The sequence below is a fragment of the Vipera ursinii genome, assembly GCF_947247035.1.
Source record: "Vipera ursinii genome assembly, chromosome: 2".
Taxonomy (NCBI): Eukaryota; Metazoa; Chordata; class Lepidosauria; order Squamata; family Viperidae; genus Vipera; species Vipera ursinii.
This window is the reverse complement of record NC_139513.1, coordinates 28,666,517-28,675,998: the sequence shown is the minus strand read 5'-3', so window position 1 is coordinate 28,675,998 and position 9,482 is coordinate 28,666,517.

Below are 9,482 nucleotides of genomic sequence, written 5' to 3'. Positions count from 1 at the left end.
GGCAAAAAGTACACCAGCAGCAAGCCCAACTGCGCCCCTGGACCAAATCTCAAAAAGAGAGACTCACACCCGACTATCTCAGGAACGGTGGTCTCCCACGGACATAAGGTCTCCCTGATAGCTACCACCACTCCCCCGCCCCTACCTTGAGCCCGGGGCTGGTGTAGCACCTGGAAACCTGGTGGGCAGAGATCGACCAAAGGGACCCCACCCTCTGGACCCAACCAAGTCTCCGTGATGCAAGCCAGGTCCGCATGCTCACCCTCAACTAAATCCCGAACAAGGGGAGCTTTATTAACCACGGATCTGGTATTCAGGTACACCAGCCGGAGCTCAGGAGGCTGCGCATCCTCGCTCCCGGGACCTCGGGGAAGAAACAGAGGGTCGGAGCGCCTCACCGCTTGTAAGTAGTGGAGACGACCCCCCCGGTAACGATACGGCCCTCTGTTCATGCACCTGCTGCCATTCCCCAACGTCGTGGGAATCGGTAGTCCCACGACCCGCTCCTGAGCCCCGGAGGCAACCATACCCCGCTCTCCCCCCGCGTGATCAGAACCAGGCCTGGCCTGAGCCACGGTTGATTGACCACCCCCCATAGCCAAACAACCACCACCCACTCCCACCCCTCTCCCTAACCCCATAAAAATTTTTACTAAAAAGTTAACCAGGGGCCTCCTATTAAATTTATATTGAAGGCCCCTGCCCCTGCCCGGCCATCTCTCAGGGTCCCAGTAATCGGGCCCTTCATCGAGATTGGAGGTGTTAAAAAAGGCGGGTCGCAACCAGGAGAGGGGGGCACCCCTGAGGGCGAACAAGTCCGTGCTAGTATATCGATACATATAAGTCCAGGAGAGTCCAGGAAAGGCGGTCCCATAATTGATAAGTTCAATAGGAGGATCGAGACATAGGAAGTGAGTATCTGGACCCTCACCCAACTTCACTGCCACTCAGTTGGGTACCCCCAGAAACAGGCCACCCCCCGTCCTCTCACGACGGGTTGCAACTCTATCCCCGGGGGTGGTCCAGGATATGCACCCTGGGTAGGGCATACCCCGTAGAGCTCCCACCTCTATGGGGCTGCAGATGTAAACCCAAGCCACTCTCCTTCCGTGGCTTGTACCCAGGTCCGTCCAAGTCCAAAGGGGAAAGGGAGGCAGGCAGAAAGTTGGTAAGTGGGTAGATATATAACCAGGGCAGAGGGGCTACCCAGGCCAAGGTGGTGAAAACGGCCCGAAGACGCCGTTGCTGCTGCCAAAAGCGGCCCGAAAACGGTACAGGAGACACATGCCGCCGTCGCCGCCACCGAGATGACCTGCGGTCGTCCTCTCCGACGCTAAAACGGCTCGAAGACGCCATTGCCGCCGAAAGCGGCCCGAAAACGGCACAGGAAACATCGCCGCCGCCGAGATGACCTGCGGTCGTCCTCTCGCCGCAGAAATGGCCCGAAGACGGCGGCGGCGCCGAGAGCGGCCCGAGGCGACCCGAAGCAACATGAAAACGCTGCCACCGGCGAAACGGGCCAAAAGGCTGGGAAAACGCCACCGCCGACCGCCGACCACCGAAAATGGCCCGAGCAAGGCCCAAGGACGACGCCACCGAAATCGGCCCAAAAACGGGTTAGATGGCACCGCCGGCGAAACGGGCCAAAAGGCCCAGAGAACACCGCCAACCGCCGACTGCTGAAAACGGCCCGAACACGGCCTGAGGACGCCGCCGCTGCCGCCGCCGAATGCGGCCCGAAAACACCGCTGTCACCGATGCCGAAGCCAATGCCGACGCTGCCAACACCGCCACCAAGATAAACTCGCGGGCATCCCCTCCGCCGACCGAAAACGGCTTGAGGACGACGACGCCGAAAGCGGCCCGAAACGGCCCAGCACAGCAAAAAAACGCCGGCGCCGGCTGCAAACGGCCCGGGAAAGGCAAGATGCGAGCGGACAGAAGACAGCAGAGCCAGCAGACGGGTAGACCAGCAGGTAAGAACCTTACTGCTTACCTCGTCGCCTGCCTCGTTGCCTCGCTGCCTGTCAACACTAATCCCCAACACGGAGGGCCCGAAGGCCCCCTGAGGGGCTCCTAAGGGACGCCTAACAGCTGGAGCTCGCGGAACACAGCTGAGCACATCCGCCATCTTGGGCATGCATGAGGTTGAGCTGATCCCTCACTGCCGATTGAGCTCCGGACGGCACCGGACCTTCGCTCCTTCCGGCGCAGTCTGAAGACCCATTTATTTGAACAAGCTGGCCTGGCCTAATGGGGGACGTTAGGGTTTTTAATGGGTTTTTATACTGCTACTGTTTTTATCAGAAGGTCGGCAGGTTGGCGGGTCAAATCCCGAGTGCCACGTAACAGAGTGAGCGCCTGTTACTCGTCCCAGCTTCTGCCAACCTAGCAGTTCGAAAGCACGTAAAAATGCAAGTAGAAAAATAGGAACCACTATGGTGGGAAGGTAACAGCGTTCCGTGCGCCTTTGGCGTCTAGTTATGCCGGCCACATGACCACGGAGACATCCTCGGACAAGCGCTGGCTCTTTGGCTTTGAAACGGAGATGAGCACCAGCCCCTAGAGTCAGAAATGACTAGCACGCATGTGCGGGGGAACCTTTACCTTTACCTTTACTGTTTTTATTTGGGCAATTGTTTAATTTTCTTTTAATTTTTGTATTTTCTATTTATTTATGCCCTGTTCACCGCTCTGAGTCCTTCGGGAGAAGGGCGGTATACAAATTTAATAAAATAAATAAATAAATAAATAAATAAATAGTGACTGTTCTGGAAACCTCTTCCTAAGTTGGTCGATGTGTCTTCTGACCAGTCACCCTTCCTCCAACCCCACTTCGTAAGATAGGGGTCTGGATGCTTTGGTCACCTGACCAGGAACCCACAATTTTCCAGGCCCATAGTTTCTGGCCCAAACCCAATCACCCATTTGCAGCCCCCTTGGGGGCTTTGGTCTAGAGGCTTCGGATGCCACTCTGTCTGGATGCAACCTGTCCAGTTTAGTAATTAAACGCTTCTCCAATGAAGCTCAGCAGGACTTTTACCTGTAGCCGTGCAGGGTGTAGAATGCTGACAGAGCAAAAAATCTGCCAGTCTATGATGCCAGTCACCTGTGATAATGTGCTTGAGTGCCTCCTTTGTTGTCCTCACCATGTGTTCGGCTTGTCCATTCGAAGAAGGGTGAAATGGTGCAGACGTAGCATGTCTGATGAGGTTAGCTCTAAGAAAAGCCTGAAACTCAGCAGCAGTGAATTGAGCCCCATTATCAGAAACCAAAACATCAGGCAACCCATGTGTTGCAAAGAGTTTTCTCAGGACCTGGATGGTCCTAGCAGTAGTCACATTAGGGACTGGAACTTCTTCCATCCATTTTGAGTGGCTATCCACTACTACCATGAAAAGCTGTCCTTGAAAAGGCCCAGCATAGTCTATGTGAACCCTGGACCAGGGAGTATGTGTTTCTTCCCACCTGTGAACTGGGGCCTGAGGCATTTCAGGCCTAGATTGCTGGCAAGTATAGCAACCATGAACTTAATCCTCCACAGCCTTATCCAGGCCAGGCCACCAAAGGTAGCTTTTAGCTAAGGCTTTCATCCATACAATGCCTGGATGGCCTTCATGTAAGGATTGTAAGACTCTGTCCTTCAATGATGTGGGGATAATGACTCTGTTGCCCCATAATATGCAGCCCTTATGTGCGGACGATTCATGTCTCCTGACAAAATAACTTTGGAAATCAGGGCCTGGACTTTTTTCCAACCAACCCGTGTACACCCATGACAGTACTCTGCTCAGAATTTTATCTGTGGCAGTTTCAGCAGCAATATCCCCTGCGTGGAGGGGAAACTCAGGTAAGTCCTGAATGGACAATATTTTAGCAGCAGGAGCTGGTTCAGGATCCATTAGTGGCAATGGTAGTCTGCTGAGGCCATCTGCATGGCCCATTTCCTTCCCAGGTTTGTGAATTAACTTAAAATTGTAAGCAGACAAAAATATAGACCATCTCAGCATTCTTGGAGATAGTATGTGGGGAGTTTGCTTATCTGTTGTGAATAACCCCAAAAGGGGTTTGTGGTTAGTGTAGACCAGGGGTCAGCAACCTGAAACAGTGAAAGAGCCACTCGGAACCGGTTCCCTCACAAAAGGAAAAACTGGGAGCCGCAAAAAATGTGTGCATATGCGTGTACATGCGTGCATGCGCAGAACAGGGTTTGACTGAAGAGTGGAGCCAAGGCGAGATATGCACCTACCCTGCATATTTGAATTGATTGGTTGAACTTTTTTAGTCCCACTTTTTTTTTTTGGACTGCACATGGCAGAGGACTGGGAGCTGCAGGAGACGGCTGAAAGAGCCGCATGCGGCTCCAGAGCCGCGGGTTGCAGACCTGCGGACTAGGGGGTCCTCTAACACAAACACCAAATCGTCGGCGAAAGCCTGAAGTTTATATTCTTCTCCTCTAATTTTGAGGCCCCTAATAGACTCATCTTGTCTAACTGAATCAAGAAATGGTTCCAGAGCCAAAACAAACAATAATGGGGAAAGAGGACAAACTTGTCTGGTGCCCTTGAAAATTCCAAATTCTCAGGACATCGCTCCATTAAAAAGCAGCCTAGCCGACTGTTCAGAATATATTGTTTGAATTGCATTCATAAATTTAGGGCCAAATTCCATTACTTTTAATTGATGCATAATAAATTTCCAATTAACTCTGTCGCGGGTTGCAGACCTGTGGTGTAGACAGTGAAATCCCTGCCATATAAATAATTATGAAATTTCTTAACTCCAGCCACTATGGCCAAGGTTTCTTTATCAATTTGCGCATAATTACGCTCAGCAGAAGATAAAGTCCTAGAATAAAACGCAATAGGAACCTGTTTCCCATTCTTCTCTATGTGGCTTAAGACTGCCCCCACCCCATAGGGAGATGCATCACATGCAAGACATACAGTACAGGTTTAGACTCAATGTAATGAGTTACAGTGGACTTTTCTGAAAGAAGGGCTTTGAGATCCTGGAAACTTTTTAAATGTTAGTCCATTTCCAAGGGGCTTTTTTATCAAGTAGCCTGTGGAGGGTCTCTGCAATTGCAGCCTTATGAGGTAGAAATGTGTGATAAAAATTCAGGAGGCCCAAAAATGCTTGCAGCTCTGCTTTTGATTTTGGCCTAGGAGCCATTTTGATGGCCTTTACTTTTGAATCAGCAGGGTGAATCCCACTAGTATCGATACGGAACCCCAAGAATTCCATTGATGAGATGCCAATACTACATTTGTTTTTCTTTAACTTGAGGCCCACATCGTGGAGTCTTTGCAAAACAGCCTTGAGCCTATTGGCCAATACTTCTGGGGATTCCCTGGCAATGAGAACATCATCAAAATAGGGGCAAACACCCTGAATACCCTTAAGTGTGCGTTCCATAATCCCTTGGAAAATACCCGGTGCAACACTGACTTCAAACTGCAAGCGTTTGACTTTGAATGTCCCTCTGTGAGTTACTATTGTTTGAGCCGCGGCTGTGGCCTCGTCAACTGGAAATTGCTGATACGCCTGCACTAAATCAAGTTTAGCAAAAATGGTTCCCCCTTGCAAGGAGGCTAGAATATGGTTGACTACAGGGACCAGGTATGCGTGTTGATTGAGGGCCTTATTTAATGTGCATTTATAGTTCGCACAAATGCGAACTTCCCCATTGGACTTTAGTGGGGTGACAATAGGAGTTTACTACTTCCCCCCATCAACAGGCTGTAATACGCCCTGTTCTACCAACTTATCGATTTCGGAATCAATTTTGTGTTTTAGGGCAAAGGGGGACCCTGCAAGGCTTAATCCTAATCGGTACAACGTTAGGATCTAATTTAAAAGAGATTGGCGAGCCAGTATAAGTTCCCAGTTTTGACTCAAAAACATCCGCGTATTCCTCACAAACAGTCATGAGGTCTGATGTCTGTGTCCGGTTAATGCCTGTAATTTGAATGCCCAAGGCCTCAAACCAATCAAGTCCAATAAGACTTGTTCTTTGGCCCTCTACTACTATGACATCCAGGTGCCCCCAAAACCCTTTAAATTTTACCAATAAGTTGGCTTCACCCTTAACTTTAATGTGAGGCTTCTGAAAATCTGTTAAAATAATATCTGAGGGCCTTAGTTTACCCCAATGGTTACTGCGTCTGCACACGAAGTTGAATGTGTCATGCGAGATGATCAATATCGCTGAACCAGAGTCCAACTCCATCTTATATGGAATTCCTTGTAGCTCTACTGAGAGCTTGAGTTTAGGCTTAAGGGGGCGATGAGCCCCAGTGCAGCAAATGCTTCTCTGGCTTCTGAAGAACCCCACACTAACTGGACCCTGGGCCCCAGTACCTCTCCTAGTCGGTTCCTCCGACTGGTGTTTGGGTGGCCTGTCTCTCTGGCAGGCGCTGCACACGACTGTGATGTGGCCAGTCCTTCCACAAGCTCTACACATGGCTTAACAAAATCTGCAGTTGGCGCAGAAATGGTTGCCTCCGCACCCCTTACATCTAGATAAGAGAACTGCCTTGTAATTGTTCTCTCTTTGGTGGTTGCCGTGGTTTTGCGCATTTGGCTTCCTTTGGAGCTTGTTTATTTCCAGTTCATCTTCTGACGATTCTCCAATGAATTTGGTGACCTCAAGATGGGCAGAATCTTCTATTTTTGAAGATTTGGTGGGCTGCACTGTTTGCACTGCACCTCCGGCTGGTTCGTCAGCCATGACCTCGTCCTGTGCCTCGGCAAATTTGAGATTCGGTCTGGCAAACAGTCTCTGCTGGAGGGTTCTGTCTTGAAGGCCACAGATGAGTCAGTGTCTCAGTCATTCCTCTAAATTCGAGAACTTACAAAGGCCTTCCTCTACAATCTGGTTTGCTCGTAGATAGTTCTCCACTTACGAGAGGTAAGACGGCCATTCTTTCCTCGATTCCTGCATTCTTGGATCCTGCTTCTTGGGCTCAGGGAATGCGTCCACTGAGCACATGGCCACTAGTGTAGCTTTACTAGCCGGCCTAGAGAGAGAGGGGGGGAAGATGCCTCTTCCTTCCAGTGTGTAGTGCCGACACCTCGTGAACCTCAGCCCTTTAGGCGGTGAAGCAGGATACCACCTTCGTCGCCACTGTTAAGTTGTGGGCTCTGGTGAGCAGGAATGAAGACACACAGCTGAGTACAGAGAAACTCATTCTTTTTATTTAACTGGAACTGTACTAGGACTTGGGGCACTCCTCACCACAATATATAGCCAAACCCTATGGTAGCAACCAATCAGATTAAACCCATGCTTGCAGTCCAAGGTTGACCAATTGCAGGACCTGAGATGTCCTGTCTGGGTTGCTGGAGAGCTGTTAGCTCTCCAGCAGCGCACGTGGTGTGGTACCAAAAGCCCAATACATAACACATGTGATTTTAGTTTTTTGGGGCACTGGTACAATGATTGCAGTCTTAAAATATGATGGAACCACAGCCTGATGCAACAAGAGATTGAAGATGTCTGACAGCCTCCTTCCTCCTGGCCTCTCATGGAAAACGCATCCTTTCTCCCGTCTTGCCTGAGCACCTGCCCTACACACAGAATCCACCAGGGGCTCCTCTACACAGAGAAGGCAACACTACGAACGTCAGCATTGAGCCACTGGAGGGCAAAACGCCACACATTGCTTTCTAGAGGATGGATTGGAAACTTATTGACATCACTGGGTCTTGAGTTTGTAGGATGCTGTATTCATTCTCTTTAACTATTTGAGCTGTGCTTGAAAGGAAGAGATCCAGAAATGGCCAGGAGAAGTCAGACGGTCCTTCCAGTGCAAAGGAGGTTTGTTGCACTGGAGAAAGAAGAGACCCATTCCAAGTCTACCTAGTCCTTGAAACATGGCAGCTGTCGGCTTCTGTCTCTCTAGCTGATCCCAGCTAGCATTAGTTGAGAAGGACTTAGGTAAGCGTGGATGAGTGTGTACATGTGTGCACACATGAGAAAGAACAAATATATATGTTATAACCAGTAAATATCTGTTATTTTAAATCCCTATATTCTAAAGAACCATTTCTGCCTGACTGATTGAAAGTGATTTGAGTGGGCTCTTTTCCAGGGCTGTGAGTGCACGAGTGAGTGACCATAAGCTGAACCTGGGAGCATATCTAAGCGATATTTCATTGTTCTGTTATTTGTGAGAGTTGCTTCTTTCTTATTTTGCAGCCACACTGATGGACATTGGGTGATTTCAAGTAGTGTTCACAGAACAAGAATACACTAATTGATATATGATGTTCATTAACTTTTCTTCTTCTTTTGTCTACCTGTGAGCTCCTTCACTGTGGAGACCAGTAGTATTCAAATTCTTAATACATCCTTACCAGAGTTTCCTGGAATTCCTACTGTCTGGAGATGATTCACTAATCTTTGTATAATTCCCTGATCGATTGCACAGCCATTTCTTTCTTACTTCCCAGCCTAATTGATCAACACTGAGTGCTTTGAAGTGGGGTTAACAGGAAAATAAACCACTTCATGATATGTGAAGTCCATTAATTCTTTTCTCCTGCATATTATTTCAAGGCTTTTGCAGTGGAGTTCAGAGATTCTGAGAGAAAAAGTCATCCATCATTTTTTTTCTCAAGATCTTTTTTTCAGGAGGATCTCTCAGGAAGATCCAGATCCTGACATCTCAAGTTTTCTTGACAGAGAAGAGTACAAAGAAGTTGACTCTTCCTTATGGTGGAGCTGAAATAGGAGTTAAAATTCTAAATGACCTAAGAGGAAGACATTTATTAGATTTATATTCTTCCTTTCCTTCAGAAAGTCAAGCTGGTGCACATAGTATGGTCACCTTTACTTTTTTCTTCTTCTTTGGGTTGATTTATTGTTTTGCTCCTAACCAACAAATTTGAATGGGATTCTTCTTAGGAAATGTTTTTTATATATACCAGTACTTTAAAAACAATGCTCTTTAGTAAAATATAACATTGCCAAAAGCAGTTGGATTGAGAAGGCTTCCTGATCAAGGAGCCCCCTCTTGGACCCCATGGGAAATGCACCATTTCTCCGCTCTGCACGAGCACCTTCCTGTCACAGAAAATCCACCAGGGGCTGCACTTCAGCTTCGGGCCCCTATTACAAGTTGGGAAGGAAGTGATGTTAGATACTGGGTTCGTTGCTTCAATGACGAGACGAGTGAGTTCAGCAAAGATCATTGTTTATTGCTTGCAGGAAGTGACCTGAGAACAAGGCTGTGAATGCAGCAATTTATACCCTGGCCTCTAGGCAGCAGCTAATAGGTATAAAGCAACCTATTGCTGCCCTAGAGGCAACCAATGGCAGCGCTGGAGACAGGTTGTCTGAGGAGCTGGGAGCCATTAGCCAGCTTCCCTGCTTAAGCAACTTACTAGCAATTTACCCACCTGATGTTCCCTTAACAAGACAAAGCCCAATATATTACACTCCTCCCCCCTAGAATGTACAAACATTATAAAAACAA